This window comes from Bradysia coprophila, unplaced genomic scaffold (genome assembly GCF_014529535.1).
Source record: "Bradysia coprophila strain Holo2 unplaced genomic scaffold, BU_Bcop_v1 contig_210, whole genome shotgun sequence".
Lineage (NCBI taxonomy): Eukaryota > Metazoa > Arthropoda > Insecta > Diptera > Sciaridae > Bradysia > Bradysia coprophila.
Genome location: NW_023503473.1, coordinates 19,658 through 40,632, shown reverse-complemented (window position 1 = coordinate 40,632; position 20,975 = coordinate 19,658). Strand labels below are relative to the sequence as shown.

General features: G+C 37.8%; 6 long non-coding RNA genes across 7 annotated transcripts; 5 read left to right on the top strand and 1 right to left on the bottom strand.

Annotated features, from left to right (window-relative positions):
- The first annotated feature begins 1,182 nt into the window (after nucleotides 1-1,182).
- On the top strand, nucleotides 1,183-3,147 carry LOC119075425. The gene is made up of 3 exons (XR_005087393.1): nucleotides 1,183-1,243; nucleotides 2,567-2,649; nucleotides 2,774-3,147. It is a non-coding gene; the product is annotated as an uncharacterized LOC119075425 (long non-coding RNA).
- LOC119075424 lies at nucleotides 1,837-18,129 on the bottom strand. The gene is made up of 3 exons (XR_005087392.1): nucleotides 17,951-18,129; nucleotides 8,839-8,841; nucleotides 1,837-1,847 (listed from the first exon to the last, which is right to left on the bottom strand). It is a non-coding gene; the product is annotated as an uncharacterized LOC119075424 (long non-coding RNA).
- LOC119075421 lies at nucleotides 6,778-8,330 on the top strand. The gene is made up of 3 exons (XR_005087388.1): nucleotides 6,778-6,845; nucleotides 7,309-7,376; nucleotides 8,019-8,330. It is a non-coding gene; the product is annotated as an uncharacterized LOC119075421 (long non-coding RNA).
- LOC119075423 lies at nucleotides 11,735-13,849 on the top strand. Its single transcript, XR_005087391.1, has 3 exons — nucleotides 11,735-11,776; nucleotides 12,392-12,465; nucleotides 13,308-13,849. It is a non-coding gene; the product is annotated as an uncharacterized LOC119075423 (long non-coding RNA).
- On the top strand, nucleotides 15,825-17,610 carry LOC119075422. Of its 2 annotated transcripts, none has more exons than XR_005087389.1 (3): nucleotides 15,825-15,876; nucleotides 16,694-16,779; nucleotides 17,264-17,610. It is a non-coding gene; the product is annotated as an uncharacterized LOC119075422 (long non-coding RNA). The 2 variants fall into 2 exon arrangements; XR_005087390.1 differs by lacking the exon at nucleotides 15,825-15,876 and adding an exon at nucleotides 15,954-15,997.
- Nucleotides 18,130-18,597: 468 nt separating the features above from the next.
- LOC119075428 lies at nucleotides 18,598-20,965 on the top strand. Its single transcript, XR_005087396.1, has 3 exons — nucleotides 18,598-18,646; nucleotides 19,908-19,993; nucleotides 20,666-20,965. It is a non-coding gene; the product is annotated as an uncharacterized LOC119075428 (long non-coding RNA).
- Nucleotides 20,966-20,975: the final 10 nt, after the last annotated feature.

Below are 20,975 nucleotides of genomic sequence, written 5' to 3'. Positions count from 1 at the left end.
ACAGAATCACCGCTAAAGAGACCTAATTTCCCGACAGAGTAAAATAAACCAGGCAGAAGAGCTTGATTTGATTAAGGACCTGAATTATCTAGTAGCCCTATATTTTTTCCTGCATACCGACTTCGCTTAACCTGAGACGAAAAGTCATGGATGCACCTTGCAATAGTTATTTGGATCACAAGGGACGAAAGTAAAGAAATTCAACCGTGTGCGAGAGTTGCTGCCCGCGCCGAAGGCAAGGGCTGCAATCGCACAGGTTGAATTTCTTTACGTCGTCCCGTGTGATCCACATAACTTTATATCACGAGAACTACGAAAATTGTAATTGAGGCACATAAACTCGAAGAAATGCGTTATAGTATGATGAATTAAACCAAAATATGGTGACATTTGCGGGGGTCCAGGGGGCGGCAGCCCCCTGGTATAAGAAAATAATAATATTATCAACCATCACAACAATCAGACGTAAAAACAACAAACAATATCCTTTGAATTATTCGTCATCAACTTTGTATGCTAACATTAATCAGAGCACTGGCGCACGGTTTGTTCAATATTGATCAAAGTAAACATCTTGACAAGATTTGACTTTCGCATTATGTACATCGACTTTCGCATTATATACATAGACTTTCGCATTATGTATTAACCGATTTCGATACATAACTTGCATTTTTTTACTTTCGCTTCCCGTTTGGGAACCGAAAATTACAATTTTCGTAGTTCGTGTGATGAAAATTAATTCGATTTCTGTCCGTGTTTATTTGAGTTCATTTTCAAACAGTGTATTTGACGTTTCAAAAATGCACCGCTACTGCCTGGTTTATTTGACTCCGCCTCCACTTTGCTAATTTTCAATTTTCTTTTGTTCTTTTCTGTCATGTTTGACAGCGGAACAAAAGAAAATGTTGCATTAGGTCTCCTTTGCGGTAATTTGTGAGGCTGAAGTAACTTTCCACAAAATTTCGCTATTTGGCGAGTCTATCAACTTATTCTTACTCCGAAAAATGTCTTTAGAAATAAGACCATCACTTCATTGTACGGTTGATGATTCACCATTCACGTTTTAATGAACTTAAGTTAATTACCTCCGTACGATTTTCGTGTAATTGACGGACATAAAAGCGTCTTCAGTCGTGTATTTGGAAGACATAAAAAGTAGCAATTTTCTATAAATTGCTTGATTGAACTGTGGAGCAATAAGAAAGAGACATTCGTGATTCCGGTTGATAAAATTGTTTTGGTAAAAGATCAGCAGCTTTGGGCTTTGTTAATTTTTAAAATTTTAATTCACTTTGTAAGTGCGCTTTAGAATTTGAATTTTAAGTGAACGAATGACCGAAAAATGAACGAAAAACTAAATTTCAACGCTTTCTTATATGAGAATGAGACCCTCTCAAGTAAGGTTCTGAAAGAACAGGTTAAGACAGCCACGAAGGTTGTTGTCACCGAAATTGATAAACGCACTCAGTACCAAAGTATATAAACACTGAAGGTAATGCAGACCCTCAGCGGATCAGAGAAATTACGGATCCAAACTTTCAGGTGAATTCATTTTCGTATGTTGTCTACCTTAGACTTGTGCAACATGACGGCCCTAAATCCTTCCAATTCACCACTAAATACAACTTGACGCAAACGAATTTTATGTGTGTGCAACATAACGCCGCTAAATCGTTCCTAATTCACCACTAGATGCAACTTGACGCAAACGAATTCAATACGTGTGCAACATGACAGAGCTAATATTCACCTGAAAGTTTGGATCCGTGTGTAACTGTGGCTTTTATTTGCATTACCTTCAGTGTTTATTTACTTTGCTCAGTACAGACTTTGTGTAAAATCAACTTGACGAAAAAGTTTTTTTTAGGAAAATTTGGATTCTTTTTGTTAAGTTGTTCTTATCATATAAATTTCGTAGCCATTGACGCAATTTGTTCAACTCAAGAGTTGTCTGAACCTGTTCTTTCAGAACCTTGCCATCAAGTCCCTTTTTGAATTGTCAGCGCACTTACGACGTGAATTGGCCCAATTATGTACTTTGACGATACACTAAACTGGAAATTAATGGGTGTACGAACTAAACTACTAAGTCTAGCTACGCATATCAACTCGAACAAGAACTAATACAAATCTGTTATTTCTGTGTACAACTGTCAACTGTGACAGTAGAACAAAACAAAAACTTGAATTAGGTCTTCTTCGCGTTTCCACCCAACTCAAAAGTTCGAAAAACGTATACACGTGGCAAGACACAGTAGATTCGCGATCGTGAGCATACGTTTCTCGAATTTTTTTGACGTTTATTTTCATCAGGGCTACATTCCGTGTGGCTAGAGTAAGTCTACAGCAACACGAAAGAGACCTAATTCAAGTTTTTCTATTATTAGCTTGTCAAAATTGACGATCATACGTACGTAGAAAAGAAAATTTTTGAATTAGGTCTCGTTCGCGATGCTATGTGCAATGAATAGTAGTCCCCTATTTGGCATCTGTCGACTCTGTTCACTTTTGCCGGAAGTACGTTGGATCTACACATGTGACGCCATATGTATCTTTCTTACAGAAAAACCATGAACCCTAGTTTTTTTGCAATTTTATTCGTATTGTGTGCCGTTCGAAACACATATTGCGGTGGTGGCCCTAAGGGTAAGTAGAAACGTAAATTTGTTCTACTTTATTATGTCAAGGGAAAGACCTGAAAGACCAATGCTCTCTCTATCTCTCTTTCTTGAATAGTGTTAAGAAACTGATGTTTTATCTCTTTTCACAGGAGACTATATGAAATGTGAGGGTGGGGAAGTGAAATGTTGTAATCAGTACGGGAAAAAGGAAGAGCTAGATCTTTCTAAAGCATTGGGGCTTCTCGCTATACTAAGTCTTAAGGATGTCGTTGGTAACATTGGACTACAGTGCTCACCGGTCACAGCATCTGTTATTGGCGGTGGAGGAAGTGGACAAAGTTGTACCCAACAAACTGTATGCTGTAGTGGTAACAACTTCAATGGTTTAATCGCCCTCGGTTGTACGCCTATTAACCTAAATTTAGGCTAAATGCAGCTGCCGTATTTAACATTCTTCTGACTGATGCTTTATTGCTTGAAATACTATTGTGTGCGACGAAAATAAATAAATTTCGAGTGACAATTGGTTTTCTTTTTTCAACAAATGTATAATAACGATAGTAAAGCACAGGCATTCCAGCAATGCGCTTCAAGCAAGGTACTATTTTGTATTAACATTTTTTTACAGTGTTTGATACACTGTTCACTTTCAGTACTCTATTTGGAGTACCATTCATGCTTAAGTGCGCTGTTTCCACGGAAAATTTAGCGAAGAGGTGATTTTTAATGAAAAAGTTAGTGAAATAACAAGAGACTTTTCAGTAGTTGTTGCGTCCCATTTTTACAATTGATGGCAACATTACAAAAATGAATGTACCTAAAATCGGTTGCGTTTTACTCAAGTTATCGTGTACACAGTCAGATAGATATACAGACAGAAATTTTTAGCCCCGTACAAAGTACGAAGGGGCTTATAGGATTACGATGCCATGTGTAATTGATGGAATTCGAAGCAGACGGTAAGGGCAAAGTGTTTGCCTATGTTCATAGATAACGAATCCGCAATAAAAATTTTGTCCGTCCGTCCGTCCGTCTGTCCGTCCGTCTGTCACGTCGATATCTTGAGTAAATCAAATCCGATTTCAAAATTATTTTTTTCCCTGAAAGATAGTCAAAATAGTGAGGCTAAGTTCGAAGATGGGCGATTTTGGGTCGACCCTTCCGGAGCTGGGGCCCAATAAGTGCCTAACTGTTTTTCGACGATATCTCCAGACATTTAAGCACTACACTTGTAAGTGATACGTCAAATGAAAGGTATTTACAATACCGATCGACAAGTTTATGGAAATCGGATGACCGACTCGTGAGTTAGACCCCTTGGTGTGAACTAGGTACAGGGCGGCAAGCCGTTTTTGCTTGTAGGTTGGCCAAATTTGAACGGATTTAGATGGATTTTGCTTTATTAGATAGGTATTGACCGTACCAATCAGGGAAAAAAAGTTTATGAAATTCGATTCACCGGAGCGTGAGCTAGGTCTCTTGGAGTGAGCTTATATGTGGCTACTCGGCCGTACAGTGAAGGTGGTGTTTTTTTGTTAATATCTCGAGTAAACTTTGACCGAATTTCAAATTTTTTTTTTGTTTGAAAGGTAAAAAAGAATGTAAAGCAGCCGTACTACTTTCCACCTCCTAACAAAATGGCCGTCGGCCGCCATTTTGGATTTTTGTAAAATCAATATAAATCGGTGAAAATGATACTTACTTAATTTTAGGTCAATTCGAAATTTGTGTTACATTTGAAAGGAACGTCGTACGGGGCTTCGTAATTGCGCTATGCGCAATTTTTAAGACGTACACATTTCATAAGAATTTTACTTTACCGACGTTTACGGGCGCAGTAGGCTTACGGTAAGAGTAGGGCGACGGACGAACTAGGGTCACGTACGCAATAGAGGTACGGGTTTGTACGGGGCTCAGTCGCAGCAAACGCTCCGACTGTTCTGACGGCTCGTTTTATTGTGGATTCGTTATCTATAACCATAGGCAAATGCTTTGCCCGTACCGTCTGTCTGCTTCGAATTTTTCACATGTTTCAAACGGCATGGAGGGATTCTTTTGAAAAACAGCCTACCGAAATCGGACGCATTTTCTATTTGAATTTTTTATTTGTGCCCAGTAAGGTATTCGACCCCAGATGCCAAAAACACTTTCAAAAAAATCATTCGAAGCTTGTGTGGCTGGTGAAAGATGAGCAAAAACCGAAAAATTGCAATTTTCTTACCAAAAATTTCTCCAGTTACACGAGCCGTACAGGGTCGTGTGTGGTGTCATTAGAAAGGCAATCACATGTACTATTGAGCCGAATATGGACTTGATGGTTTTAAAATTCATCCACACTGAAATATGTGCAGTTGGAGCTTTCAACCGAAGAAAGGTAATTTTATGTGCTTTTAGGCCAAATAGGGACTTATGGGGTTTGGGTGCATGCGATGAAATATAGGCTTACTTAAACATTTCAACTTCTATTTCATCGCATATGCATCCAAACCACATAAAAACCTGTTTGGCCCAAAAGCACATACAATTAATTATAAAATGATACCCCACACGACCATGTACGTTTTGTGTACCTCGAGAAATTTCTGTAAGAACAGTGTACGTCTTCGGTTGAAAACTTCAACTGCACATATTTCAGTGTGGATGAATTTTAAAACCATCAAGCCCCTATTCGGCTGAATAGTACATGTGATTACCTTTCTAATGACACCCCACACGACCCTGTACGGCACGTGTAACTGGAGAAATTTTTGTAAGAAAATTGCAATTTTTCGGTTTTTGCTCACCTTTCACCAGCCACACAAGCTTCGAAGAATTTTTTTGAAAGTGGTTTTGGCTTCTAGGGTCGAAGTCCTTTCTAGGCACATATGAAAAATTCCAATAGAAAATGCGTCCGATTTCGGTAGGCTGTTTTTCAAAAGAATCCCTCATGGTGTTGGTATAAGCCCCATTACTTCGTACAAGGTTAAAAATTTCAAATTTGGGTTCCTAAAATTAATTTGTTTTTTTTAGAGGTACTTCGTACGTACAATTTATCTCTTCACATTTACGAATCATTAACGTATTAAACGACTGCTGACTGTCAGATCGGCGAACCACCTTTATTCCAGGTTCTGAAAGAACCAGGTTAAGACAACTCTGAGTTGATTACGAAGGCGGTGACACACAAATTGAGTTCAGCGGATACGAATTTTATATGAAAAAGGCACTACACAACGGCGTCAGATTTAATTTCATACACAATGTAATACCTATGTTCACACACCACACATACACTACACTACACATTCAATCTAGCATGCTACACAACATAAAGGCGTTGGAAGTAAATATCATTTGTCTGAACCCGTGGCTTTGGCGCTAGAGCTCTCGACTCATAGTCGCCTTCATTCCTTCATTCGCTTTCTATGTAACACTTACTCGTAGATATTCTAATATAGTCCGTTGCCAATTTGCAACGTCCAACGTCAAAAATACGTTAAAAGTCTTATAAGACTATAGTCGTTGTGTATGGAAATTAATAGGACTTTCACGTTCAAACGTAAGTGCAAACTTTGCTTTAAAAGTTTATATTTCGGAGCTATGTGACCCTTTAACTCGGAAAATATGGCAGATAGAAAGTTCGTTTGAAAGACAAAGTTATAGAGTTTTGGATTTTAGTCAACGCATTTTTCATGGTTTCTCCCAAAACTCACACATTTGCTAGCTGTGAGCGTTTTAAGGCCCTAGCCGTCGTGTCTTTCGGCTGAGTTTAACAGGTGGATGCAATCGTACTATTCTGCAGAGCCCTATCTATTCGATCGAAAAGATGACTTTGAAAAGATTTTTTGAATCATTTTTTTTTCACTATCCTCATAATCTGCCATTCGTGACGCGATTCTTTTTACGTGCCGAAACTGTTAGCGTCACCCCCACCGACATCAGTCCTTTTGTAAGAGGATAAAGGGACTTGCGTCACACTTCACACTTGTAAGTGGTTTTTGGGCTATTTCAATTAACGAAAATTGTGCAGGGACTTTTCCATTTTGCAATGCAGCTAGATCCATATTTTCTTATCTGAAGCTTTCACGATTATTTTAACTGTGTTCACACGATCTTCGTGTACTCGACAGTCATAAAAGTGTCATTCGGCGTGTACTCCAAAGTCATAAGTCACTATAAATTGGTTGATTAAACCGGCGAACCGTCAGAAGTAACTTTCAACTCAGTTCGATAACTATTTTGGTAAGGAATCAATTCGTGAAATTGGAAAAAATAATCAATTTTTAGTGAGAATTGTCGTTTGGCAACAAGAACTGACGGACATTTTTTTTAGAGCTGTAGCACCTCAAGCATGAGTAGAACTCCAAATAGAGTACTGAAACGGGACAGTGTATCAAATAAATTTTGGCACTGTAAAAATGTTCATACAAAATAGTACTCTGTTTGACAGCTGTCACTCGAAGCACTTTTGCCAAAGCAAAGAAATGCTAATTCGGCACTTTACTACCGGGCCGTATTACCATTTTTCTACTTGAAGCTCTTAATTTTAAAAATGGACATTTGGTCCTTAGGATAGACTTGCATAAACTTGAACTAATATTAGTTCCGAGTCTACAGTCTATCACTACCTTGTTACTTTTCGAAACTTCGTTGCACCTGAATTGTTATGGCTCCAAACTTTATTTTTATCTTCTTTCTTTTACAGACTAACCATGATCCATAAACTGTTTGCATTTTTTTTCGTTTTGTGTGCCGTACAAAATGCGTTGGGAGGTAATTGTATGAATTATATTCCGAATGTGCAGTGGCATGTGAATTCGAGGCGAACGCCACCTTTTTCATTTATTTGAATCAAAAAATTGCATATAAACCCGTGCCATCTGGCGCAATATTGGAACACAAGTGAATCATAGTCAATCATTCTAAAAGAAAGGTGTCGTTGGCATCGAACTTATATGCCTTACCGCCATGCGTTTTACTGGCTATTTAGAGAGCGACGTATAGTGTTAAGCTTGACATTAGAACAAAAGCATTCTGTCAATTTTGCACTATACGTCGCCCATACGCCGCTCCTTAAATGGCCAGTGGTTCTCTTTAAAAAGAGAAACAGCCGACGTTATTAAAAGCGTTAAATTTTGATGCACTCTATGGGATAACGCGCGACAACTTTTGGTGCGTGTAATTACTTTTCAAAAAAAATTGTAGATTTGACGCGTCAAAATGACTATTGGATAAAAGGAATTTCGCGAATTAGGTAATCGATTCCTAATTTGTCCATTCAATCAGTATTTTGATTCTTACATGCGACACTTGATGGATAGTAATACCCTCTCTAGCAAACAAACTTGCCGCTATGTAGATAGGTTGCTAGAGAGGGTATTGTGGATAGATAACAATTTTATTGCCCTTTCACAGGAGACGTTATGAAATGTGATGGAGGAGCTGTACAATGTTGTAATAAATTTGGCTCAAAAGAAAAGCTAAAACCGTCTCAATTCGTGTTGGCTTTAATTGGATTAAATTTTCAAGAAATCATTGGCGACATTGGACTAGGATGCACACCAATCGCAGCGGGGGTTGTTGGTGGCGGAGTAAGCGGACAAAGTTGCACTCAACAAACTGTGTGCTGTCAAGATAACGACTATTTTGGATTAATCGCCACGGGTTGTTCAGCTTTTAACTTAAATGCAGGATAAATGCTGTCCATTGTGAAGTGGATGTCAGAGATATGATAAAATTTCCTCTGACTGATGTTTAATTCGCGTAAAATTATGAATGCGACGAAAATAAAATAAATTTCAAGGCAAAAATGGAGAGTTTTATTTCTTTCTTTCCACGCTGGCTGTGTTTTGTACCGTAGAAGAGAGACGTGCGCCGACCGAATTTATTTTATTTATGTACAGAAGTGCGATCAAAGTGGTGCATAAATGGATTTTCATATATACTTTTGCGCACTAGTGCGCAAAAGTTACTTTTGGAAAAATGCAGATCCCATTCCTGTACATAAAATCTTGTTGCTAACTTGTGACTTAACTGGAATTTTGCGCATACGATGTGTTGTCAACCTCGGATTCGCCTCGGGTTGACAATTTTCACACCTATTGCGCAAAATTTGCATTTAGGCACATGTTAGCAAAATAGCTATCATCGCACTGTCAACGATGGAGCTTTAAAATACCCTAGATAATACAGTAACAGCACACTTCCTAAAGTATAAAACCTTGCTAACATTTACATGCTTCTAAAGATAAGGCGAGTACACAGTTTGTGAAAAATGGCTGGAATATTGACCCTCTGCAATATGATCGAAAAATTGAGCGCGACGTTTTGAATGTGTGAACTTAAGTTTCTGTTTTATGTGATTAATTGATAATTTATTAGTTGTAGTCCAATATTTCGCATCCCAGAGCGAAAAAGAAATATTTTCAACTAATAACTAACCAATAAATCACATAAAACAGAAATTTTATTTCGCATGTTCAAAACTTCGCGCCGCAATTTTTCAATCATTTTGCAGAGTGTCGACTTTTCAGTCATCTTCCCGTGGATTTACATAGCAACGTAAAAGTGACAGATGCAATGTTTTTTAAATACTGCAACCCGAAATTTCATTCATAAAATTAAAATTATGAATGAAATTTCGAGTTGCCGTATGAGAAAATTTTTGCATCTGTCACTTTTACGTTGCTATGTAAATCCACAGGAACTGTGTATTCGTCTATACTCGAAAACTTTGGGTCACTGACTTCTTTTTTTTGAAAGGTTATTGTAGAATTGTATTGGGACTATAATGATGTGACACACAAAGCAGTATGTGATTAATCGTTAATCAGTATGATTACGCACTTATACGCAAGACCTAGAGAATGAAGAGTCTTTGAGTGGAATACTAATAGAATAGCAATTGCCAATGATTAGCATATGTGAGATTTTCATCGAGCCATTGAAGTATGACAACTCATCGTGTGTGTAAAACCAAGGCTGTTTACTTGGGGATGTCACGCAGACAGATCGCCATTTTATAAGATTGACGAAAGCACATAAATAAGAACTCATCTACTATGAAGTTGTCAAAATTGAAGAATCCACCTACTACGAAAATGTATGAAACTGTCAAATTTTGTATGTGTCACCAACTTTGAACACATGTTAGGATCTTAGGAACAAGATTTGGTGTTTTTGTCTTACGGAATAATGTTTGTTTATATATCCTAGGTGAACAATTTTTTCGGGGAATCACACCGCGTATGCGATAAAGTTGTTTATCTACCTAGGTGAGATAATAGATCATTGTTGAGATGTCAAATGAGCTGTCATTTTCACAATGTTACAAAAATTTATATGGAGCTGTCATTGTTTGAGGTTAGCTTTGTGAAATTGACAACTCATTTGACACTATTTTGAGAGAAGAAACCGTTGTTTGACACTGATCTATAGCAGTGAAAAAGTGCTATTATTTCCAAAGTATATAAACACTGAAGGTAATGCAAATCCGCAGTTACACACTGATCCAAACTTTCAGGTATTGGAAGTATTTAGGGCCGTCATGTTGCACATGTCTAAGTTAGACAACATACGAAAATGAATTCACCTGAAAGTTTGGATCCATAATTTCTCTGATCCGTTGAGGGTCTGCATTACCTTCAGTGTTTATATACTTTGATTATTTCGCCGTCGGTAGATAAAATAACGTATTCACCTCGGTCCAAACGTTCATTTAAACACTTGGGGTTATAACATTCGCCTCGGCTCATGCAATGAGGGATTCTTTTGAATTTCAACTGACCGAAATGGGTGCTATTTATTCCGGGACTTTTTTATATATGCCTAGTTAGGCCTTGGTGCCTAGGCCCCAAAACCAGTCTCAGATATTTTTGATCTTCCATACCTGGTTTGAGAAATTTTCCGGAAGTCATATTTTCGTCCGTTTATCATCAGATTTTATGAAGGTAACATTTGCCCCAGGAGTACTCGACGTCAGCTTTCCAACGAACCCATACACGCTTGTGTCCTCATCACCTTACGGAAATGAAATCCGGACTACGAAACCCCATTTTTCGACTTTTGGCCGCTTACAGCCAGGTATGGAAGATAAAAAATATCTGAGACTGGTTTTGGGGCCTAGGCACCAAGACCTAACTAGGCATTACTTTTATTGTGTTTAGTATCAATTGAAAGGTAATACCAGTTTGTGGACGTTCAAAATCAGTGGCTTAATATCTGAAAATTATGCTTATTATGACTGAAATTTTACACACGCCGTTTTTTCGGATTTTTGAATCACTGTGGCGTCTGGTGAACAGTCTCCGAAACGCACCTCATCTGAGGATGAAATATCGATTTATTAGTTAATCAAGGCACACGAGTTTCACATTGACCTACAACGATTGCGTGAACATTTTCTGTCGAAAATTTCCTAATAAATTCATCCCTGTGAAACTCTGACGACGACATAAAGAGTTTTGGGGTACTCGAAAGTGGTGTGGAACGAAATTTTAAAGAGCGTCCCAAAATGCACGTATTTGAATCGGTTTGAAAATGTAAGAAATAGACTAGTTTTAATCTTTTGCTAGAATTTTTATGATTCGTTGAAGATTATAAGATGTATGAGAAATCACTGACCCGGCATGATGCAAACAATTTTATCTTATTCGCGATTTGCACGTAATGTAGGTGACACTTCTTCCTACGTTGAAAAATTTGAATATCGGACCAAAATAAGTTCAACTTTTGCTCACTACACATTCACCCGCACCCTTCGTTGCAATTCGTCAATATCCATTATTAGTATTAGCGATATTCAAAGTGAAACACGCCGCGCCGCATGTGTGCTGACAATTCAAAATGGAACGTGCAGGTTTCTTAACGCAGCGTTAAACTGACGCATTCGCATTTAAAGCTTTCCAGTTGGCGAAACTAGTTTCAATTAACGTTTGTGCAACAAACTCAAGGCCATCATTTTGCAATGCAGCTGGTAGCCCTAGATCCATATTTTCTTATCTGATGGCTTCACGATTATTTTACCTGTCTTCACACGAACTTCGTGTACTCGACAGTCATAAAAGTGTCTTCCGGCGTGTACTCCGAAGTCATAAAATCATTTACTATAAATTGGTCGATTAAACCGTCGAACCGTCAGAAGTAACTTTCAATTCAGTTCGATAACTATTTCGGTAAGGAATCAACTCGTGGAATTGGAAAAAATAATCAATTTTTAGTGAGAATTGTCGTTTGTCAACAACTGCCAATGCGGCACCTCACTGTTTGGCCGTATTACCATTTTCCTATTTGCACAAACATCAACTAATATTAATTTCGTGTCTACAGTCACAGCATTGTTTATAGCATGAAATCACGAAAAATTGCGCTAAATTGCTATTCCTTAATATTAATGCTTGTTTTCCACTTACCAGAAAGTACTCAGTGTAAGAGACAAAATAGAATTTTTTCAATTTTTGGTTTGATTATTTGACAGCTTGCTCTGTCACGGAGTACTTTTTACTTTGTCACAGAGAAACCATACCTAAATATTTGATTATCAGGTGATGAAGGAACGTTATCTAAAAACATAATAAAAATTACGGCCGTAGCGCAATTTTATCAAATTCCAGTTGCGGAAATTTGGAGTGTAACAACAGTACAAACAATCCTAAGCGGTAAATCATCAGTAAAGCCTCTAAATTTGACACCTATCAATTCTGTGTTCATGCTAGGAGCAGTGCTGTGCTGCAGTCTATCAACATCTTGCTGCTTTTCGTTGTATTTTATTTTATCTTCTTTTTTTGCAGACCAACCATGATGCATAAAGTGTTTGCAGTTTTTTTCGTATTGTGTGCCGTTCAAAATGCGTTGGGAGGGGGAGGTAATGCCATAAATATTGCGTTTTACATGAAGAAGAGTTTGCGTTTGAGATGCAGTTACATTTGCCACTCTGTTCAGTATCCGATTGGTTGAAATTTGACAGCTGACGTTATTTAACGCATTAAGAGCGCTCACCCCTTGGCAATTTTCTAGCCTACATTTGTGCGCAAAAATATTCGTTTTTAAAGCATGCACAAATGTGTTACTTTTAAGGGAAAAATTGATTTGTGGATGATAACTTTGGTTTCTCCAAGTGGGTTAAGTTATCGACCACAAACGAATTTTTCCCTTAAAAGTAACACATTATTGCGTGCTTGAATGGTTAACGTTTTCAAAAAGAGATTTTGATTCAGAGAAATCATCAAAAAGCGAATATTTTTGCGCACAAATGTAGACTAGAAAATTGCCAAGTGGTGAGCGCTCTTAAGTTTTTCCTCCATCTGATTTCACCATAGCCCTGTCAAGCACCGAAGCTGACTTTGACATCATTTCACCGACTGGTTACATTGACTTATACAACCAGTCGGTGAAATGAACTTCTCATACAATTTTTTACATTAGCTGAGAATTTTGAAAGATGGCCCATACATTTTGTGTCAAATTTTCATTTCGCCACTCGGCTGCATACTTGACTTAACAGTGAAAATCCGTGACAACTCATTATTATTTTTTGAAAGAAAAATTTATCTTTGAGGCGTAAAAGTGCCTATTGGATAAAGAATTTCGTGTAGTTACTTTCATAAAAAATAGGAAATCGATTTTTAATTTGTCCAATCAATCAGTATTTCAATTCGGTCGTACGTCACTTGACGGATAGATAACCATTTTATTGCCCTTTTATAGGAGACGAAGTGAAATGCGATGGAGGACCTGTACAATGTTGTAATAAATATGGGACAAAAGAAGAGCTAAAACCTTCTCAATTCTTGTTGGCTTTACTTGGAATAAATTTGCAAAGCATCGTTGGCAACATTGGAATGGAATGCTCACCGATCGTAGCGGGGATTGTTGGTGGCGGAGTAGGCGGGCAAAGTTGTACTCAACAAACTGTGTGCTGTGAAAATAACAACTTTAGTGGATTAATTGCCCTCGGTTGTATACCTATTAACATCAATGGTTAAGGCTTGATTTCCACTTAAAAATTTTCGTCGTAAAAGCATCGTGAAGAATTTTTATTGGCTAAAAAACGAAAGAGACGAATTTCAACCAATAGCAATCCTTCACGGTGTTCTATTACGGCGAACACTTTTAAGTGGAAACTAGACTTAAATGCCGTCCATTGTGAAGTGGATGTCAGAGATATGATAAAATGCAGCAGCCGTTTTTCCTCTCACTGATGTTTATTTCTCGTAAAATTATGAATGCGACGAAAATAAAATAAATTTCAAGGCAAAAATGGAGAGTTTTATTTCTTTCTTCGCAAGAAGTGAAGAGGTGGGGCTGGCACTGGCGGTGTTTTATTTTATTTGCCGCGCAAATCACCGATAGAGCTTTCCCTTAAAATATACAACCTTTCTAATACTTGCTTGAAACGATACTCGAGTACGTTCATCATTTAATAAAGCTGAAGGAAATCTCATACAATTTTCGACGAATCAGACTGGACCTTATTATTACAAGGTATTTAGTTGTAACTGAATATTCACGCTCAAAACTATCACTAGACATAAATATGAGGTGTCGTCATAGAATTGGCACTTGAAGTGCACTGAAGGAGCGTCACTTTTCTATGAAAAAGTAAAGATCACGAGTTGTCATGTGAGTTACAAAAATGTTTTCACGTTTAAAAAACGAATCCACGACATAAACAGGCAAAAAAAATCGTGCGTCAAATAACGCATGAAAGTGACATCTATGATACACTATACATTGACAAATGTGACTCCACAAAATTAAAATGTAAAGTATGCACGGTAGCTCAATTGGTTAGAGCATCCACCCCGGCAAGGTGAAGATTGTAGGTTCTTGTTCAACTTGTGCATCAATTTTTCATTTCAAATACATGTTCACAAGTACATTCGATATTTTTAACGTTACGCTTTGGCAACGGACCATCGGAGGATCATATGAGTCAGTATTATGTCGTGTGCTTGGGCATTGTCAACATACTTTAAACTTGATGTTAAACGTGAAGAATCGAGCGTCTTTATTCATTGTTAGTCCCTTGTAAGTCCGGGGGCTACAAGCGCTTCCGTTTTAGGTCCTTACAATCAATTCTCTTCTTTAATGCGTCAGTTTGATGCCTCTCAAATTTTACTTTCGAATTGTCAGTTAACCTGCGTTAATTCGATCGACAATTTTCATCTGTCATTGTTGACCGATATTGACCAACCACTTAAGAGACTTAAGAGAAACGATTCGTTGATTTTCAAATAACATTCTTTAAGTGACGACATATTTTGGATGAATGAATCATCGTCAGGACTAAGGTAAAGTACGCTCAGGTGCTGGCCTCGTCACTCTCATTCATACTAAACTAAAGTAAAGTGAACAGCACTGTATCGCGATGATGATTGTTTTTTTTAGTACTTTTAAAGAACGGTAGCGGATTGGTAGTTTCACCCTGAGAGTAGTTACACTTAGCGACGAAATTTCGAAGAAAAACATGTAATCCCAACATGAAATGTTTGGTAGTTTGTGTTTGCCAAAGGCGCCAACGCGTAAAATCATACGAAATGTTCATACTGATGTTGGGAACACATTTTATCGCACGAAATACCAGTCTAGGTATATTTCGTCTAAGGTTTTACCTTTGATTGAGGATAACTTCTTTGGTCTTGAAAAACGTCATAATTTGGCTGTTAAATCGATAAGTACTTCCTAGTACATGACAGTCACAATTTGTTATGTGCTAAATTCGTGCAAAATTAATCGAAAATCGTTTACACCATAAATGTCGGATGTCCTACAAGGTGGAAAAACACTGACAAATTTTGAGTTTGATTTGGGATCGATAATTATGCAGCTGTTTCCATTGTTTGGCTTGTGGTGAATATATGATTTCAATGGAAAACGCTAGCCTTACAACATAGCGCCGCGAAAAATTTATCTTTTGTTCTTCTGTCAAATTTGACAGTAGAAACAGAAGAAAAACTTTTAATTGGGTCTCTTAAACGTCGGTCGCTATTGTTTAGCTAAAATTGTTCGTTGCTAAATGCAGCAAAATTTTCGGTTTTGGCAATTCAAAATTGACAGTGTGCTTCTAGCATTAGATTCATAATGTCTGATGGTTCACGATATTGTAACTCTCCTCACTTAACACGATCTTCGTGTACTCGACAGTCATAAAAGTGTCTTCCGCCGTGTACTCCGAAGTCATAAAATCATTTTCTGATGAGGAAAGATTTACTATAAATTAGTGCTTGAACTGCTAAAGTGTCAGACAAGCTTTTAACCAGTACGACAATAATCGGTAAGAGAGAAAAGATCTTTGAAACTGACTGTCTGGAGTGAAGTTGTCGTTTAGCTTCGTAAATACTGAATATAATTCAGGTATTCGGTTTAGCACATAAATTACGGGACCTTACTTTCGGGTGAATTCGAGTGCAGCTCAATATTCTCTTCAATGGTAACTATTTTGTTTAAGGTAGTGGTGATATACTGGTTGGATTTTGGAAAATTATTGAGGGAAATCTATGGGAGCCCTAAACGCTGCACCGTAATTCACCTGGAAGTAGAAGCCATGAAAACATTGCTTTCGCTGATTTGCATGGAATTTTCTTTAAATTCTAATGCAATAGGGGTAAACCATTATGGACTTTTGACATAAAATATATGGAAGAAATGTCAAAATTTCATCTTTTATACATGTCAAAATTTCACCTTTTCTACACCACAAGCCAGGACACTAACAATTTCGTTATTAAGCTAATTAAGCGTGTTCTAACTCTAGCTACCAAAGGCTCTCTGCCAGGCAAAAGTTGACCGATTTTTAAACGTCGGATTCGTTCCTTACATCCGCCGTTTATACAATGACAACCATTGCAGTGAGCGTCATATGGATTTTTATTGTGCGCGAAATTTTTGAAAACGCAAATAATTTTTGTGGAAATTTTAGGGACGCGAATTAGACCTAATTCAAATGTTTCTTTTGTTATACTGTCAAACTTGGACAGAGGAACAAAAGAAAAATTTGAATTAGTTCTCATTCGTTTTGATATCTATGTGCAGCCAGATTAAAGTCATTGGAAATGTTTTCATCGCGTGACTGTCATTGCGTTTATTTTCAGAAACACCATGAACCGTAAACTTGTTGCAATTTTTTTCCTATTATGTGCCGTTCAGAGTTCACTCGGTGGGGGCGATGGTCACCATGGTAAGCATAAGAGAAGAAGAAATTTCTTGTCTAAGACTTCATTTTCGTCACGTCGAAGAAGAATATTCACTGTGTATAGGTCTGTTCCATCGTACTGTTACATCGATTCGTGACAAGTCGAAAACGAACAAGAGCATCCGCAGAGCCGTTTTTCGAACATTTCGTCTAAAATAATTTTTTGGTTATGGCTCTGTGGAGGACGTTTTGACAGCTCAAATAATCTTGGAACCAAACTATACTGCGAGAGTGTATTGGTGTGAGGAATAACATTTTCCCATCACTAGTGATGGAAAAATCACTTTCCGCTCTATGTAGAACCAAATAGACCAATACCTGCGTGGTGTGTACTTTCCCTGTACTGCGCATGCTGTATACGTAGACACCTTGTGTGGATTGGTTGAAACATACTAGTTCTATCCGTAATCATCGTAATCATGTATACAAAGACCAATGCCACCTACAACTTTCAATTGTCCTTTCACAGGAGACTACATGAAATGTAGCGGTGGGACTGTACAATGCTGTAATGGCCTGAAGAAAAAGAATATCGTTCAAGTACTGCTACAAGCGTTAGGCCTTGCAAACGCAGGCCTATTCGATATCGTTGGTGATGTTGATGTAACTTGCACCCCGGTCGCAGTGGGAGTACAGGGAGGCGCTGTTAGCGGTCAAAGTTGTACTGGTCAAACTCTGTGCTGCTCGGATAATAAAGTGAATGGATTTATTGCGACTGGCTGTATTCCTTTCAATGTAAATGCAGGCTAAATGCGGTCAGAATGCTAATTTTGCCTAAAAAGTATAGGACGAAAATAAATGGAAATTTTGATGGTTGAAATTGCGATTTTTGTTTGCACATTACTGAGTGTCAATTGACAGGGTTTCTATATTTTCAAACTCCAGTGGCTCATCCGGCAGGTCATTACCACAGTCTGAGTCATTCTCACCTAACTTAGTCTCGAATATGCTTTTCTTTAGTAATTTTTTCCAACTTTTCTATGTGTCTTCGACGATTTATTGTAGGCAATTTCGCGAGTATTGTGTTAAATGTTGGCGTCCTAGTGTCTGTTTGATAAACATCAAGCTATTGGATCCAGAGTGTTGTAATAAACAAACTGAATTTCCATTTTCTGAAGAGTTGGACTTATTAATAAGCAATTCCACAACTATACACCAATACTCTCTCTAGCAAACAAACTACATTTATTAAGGTGGTAAAGTCGTTTGTGAAACTCTGCTTTTTGTTTACGATTCGTGAGTCTGTTCACTTTAACCCTTATGAAGGAGCAGAGATTTTCAAGCCTTTTTTACACTCTAATTCGAGTTTTTAAGAAAGTTTGTTTTCTAGAGAGAGTATTGTATATTGAATACACTCAATTTGTCTTTTGGCTGCCTCTCACAATTGAAGATATAACAAAAGAAAAATTTGGATTAGGTCTCTCAAACGTGGCTATGGTGTAGCTGGAATTGTTCGGCTGAAATGCTAAACGAAGCATAATTGTCGGTTTTAACAATTCAAAGTTGACAGTGTGTTTCCAGCATTAGATTCATAAAATCTGATGGTTCACGATATTTTCATTCGCCTCACTTAACACGATCTTCGTGCAAGGCTTATTTTAGAGAATTTTCATTCTGAAAAATTTTGAAATATCAGAAATATTCCGAAAAAAATCTTAATTTTTTTTCCGGAATTTTATTCAGAATTTCAGAAATAAGCCCTGTCTTCGTGTACTCGACAGTCATAAAAGTGTCTCATGTCACGTACGTTTTAGTCATAAAATCATTTTCTGATGAGCAAAGATTTACTATAAAATGGTTGCGTGACCTGCTGAAGAGTCAGATAAGCTTTTATCCAGTACGCCAATAATCGGTAAGAAAAAGTCTTTGAAACTTGCTGTCTGTAGTGAAACGCAAATAAATTACAGTACCTCATTTTCGGGTCAATTCAAGTGCTGCGCAATATTACCTTCAGTGGTTACGATTCATTAAGGTCGTCCGTTTTCCAGGCGTTTACTTGACAGTTTGAATCAAAACAATGCAAATGTCATCTAAACAATAGAAACGTCACGTAAACGGAGGCAAAACGAACGACTTTGGATTCAGATTTAAGTTGAATTCACAGTCGTTCGTTTTGCTTCTGTCTACTAGACGCTTCTATTGTTAACCTGGTTTTTGCACTGTTTTAATTCAAACTGTCAAGCAAACGCCTGGAAGACGGAGGCGCAAAACGGCTGGAAAACGGACGACTGTGAAGTCAACTTTAGGATGAGTCGGAGTCATGGTTATATATGAGTAAGTTATGCCGATCGCTGGGGCCGTTATCGCAAAAGTCCACTGAAGGTTGTTGTAATTTTCATACAAAATTGCAGCGTAATTTCAGTTCAGTTGAAATGTTGTATTGAAATGCAGTTAGAGGTACCGACACGTTTTTTTTCGATACGGCCTCAGTGAAGAAATGGCGATCGGTGTAACCTCCTCATACATAACCTTGGTCGTGGTGATATACAGGTTGGATGTTGGCAAATTATTCAATAAAGTCTCTAGAAGTCCTAAGCGCTGCACTTCAATTCACCTTAAAGGAGAATCCAGTTTGCTTTTACTGATTTACTGAACAGAACGGAGTAGTTCCCCCACCTATAAGACTAGCCGTAGCTTATGACATTTAGAACAAAAGAAACTCGAGGCCAGTAATAATTTCATTATTTGTCTGGTTAAGAGGCACCGGTACTTTGCTGAAAAGCATACATTTGGGCGTTTTTCAAATATTGGACTTTAGTTTATTTTTGATATCTTTCCACCAAAAACCCTTTTTTAAAATTCACGCTGGTCAAACGACCACAACCAAAACTAATTTTTATTTGAAGCTAACACATTCATGGTCGTTTTATTGCGGTTGTACATTTTTCGAAAAGGATTCTGATGAAAAGATGTCGTCAATAATGAAATGCGAGGCACAATTTTAGCCAAGCACCGATGCCTCTTAAGCAAATTTTTCTTTTGTTATACTGTCCAGCTTGGACAGAGGAACAAAAGAAAAATTTTAATTAGGACTCATTCGCATTTTTTTGTGTAATGTGTGGCTACAGTAAGTCCTGGCAATTCAGATTGACTGTAATTGTGTTTGTTTACAGAAACGCCATGAACCGCAGACTTTTTGCAGCGTTTTTCCTATTATGTGCCGTTCAGAGTTCGCTCGGTGGGGGCGATGGTCACGATGGTAAGTAGTTATAAAAGTAGAAATCGCTTTGATAGTCCATCTAAGCAATACTTAATTTTGACAAGTCGAAGAAGAATATAAGGGCTAGGGCATGGATCTTGTTGACGCTTTCACCACTTGTCAGCCGATTTTCATGAGCTGAATATGGCTTTCAGGGTAACTCTAGCTACACATAGCGACGCGAAAAAGATCTAATTCAATTTTTTCTTTTGTTGTACTGTCAAACTTGACAGAAGAATAAAATGAACATTTGGATGAGGTCTACTTCGCGTCGCTATATGTAGCTGCAGTAACACTTCACGAAATAACCATATTCAGCTATGAGAACAAGGATGACGCTTTTGTAGTTTTCAGGTTAAACTAGTATGGTCGTCCAGTGTCCTATCATGTACGTACACAGACCGATACCATCTACAAAGGTCTAACTACACTACAAAACCTTTTAATTTAATTTTATCGCATATAGTGCATGTGTATTGACGCTATATACACGACGCGACGTACATGAGAGTAAACAAAGCTAAAGGTTTTGCATTGCAAAATTATGTCACAAGAAATAGAGTTGGTTGCGTACTCTGCGATGAAATACCTCACTCGCGCAAGCACTCGTATGCGTACGCGGCTCTTATATACATACATCCTTATATCAGTAATGTATTGATCCTTTCACAGGAGACTACATGAAATGTAGCAGTGGGACTGTACAATGCTGTAATGGCTTGAAGAAAAAGAATATCGTTCAAGTCGTGCTGCAAGCGTTAGGCCTATTAAACGCAGCTCCATTCAATATCCTTGGTGACGTCGATGTAACTTGCACCCCGGTTGCTGTGGGAGTTCAGGGAGGCGCTGTTAGCGGTCAAAGTTGTACCGGTCAAACACTATGCTGCTCGGACAATGACATCAATGGATTTATCGCGACTGGTTGTTATCTTTACAATTTAAATGTAGGTTAAGTGCGGTCAAAATGGTAACCACGAAAAAA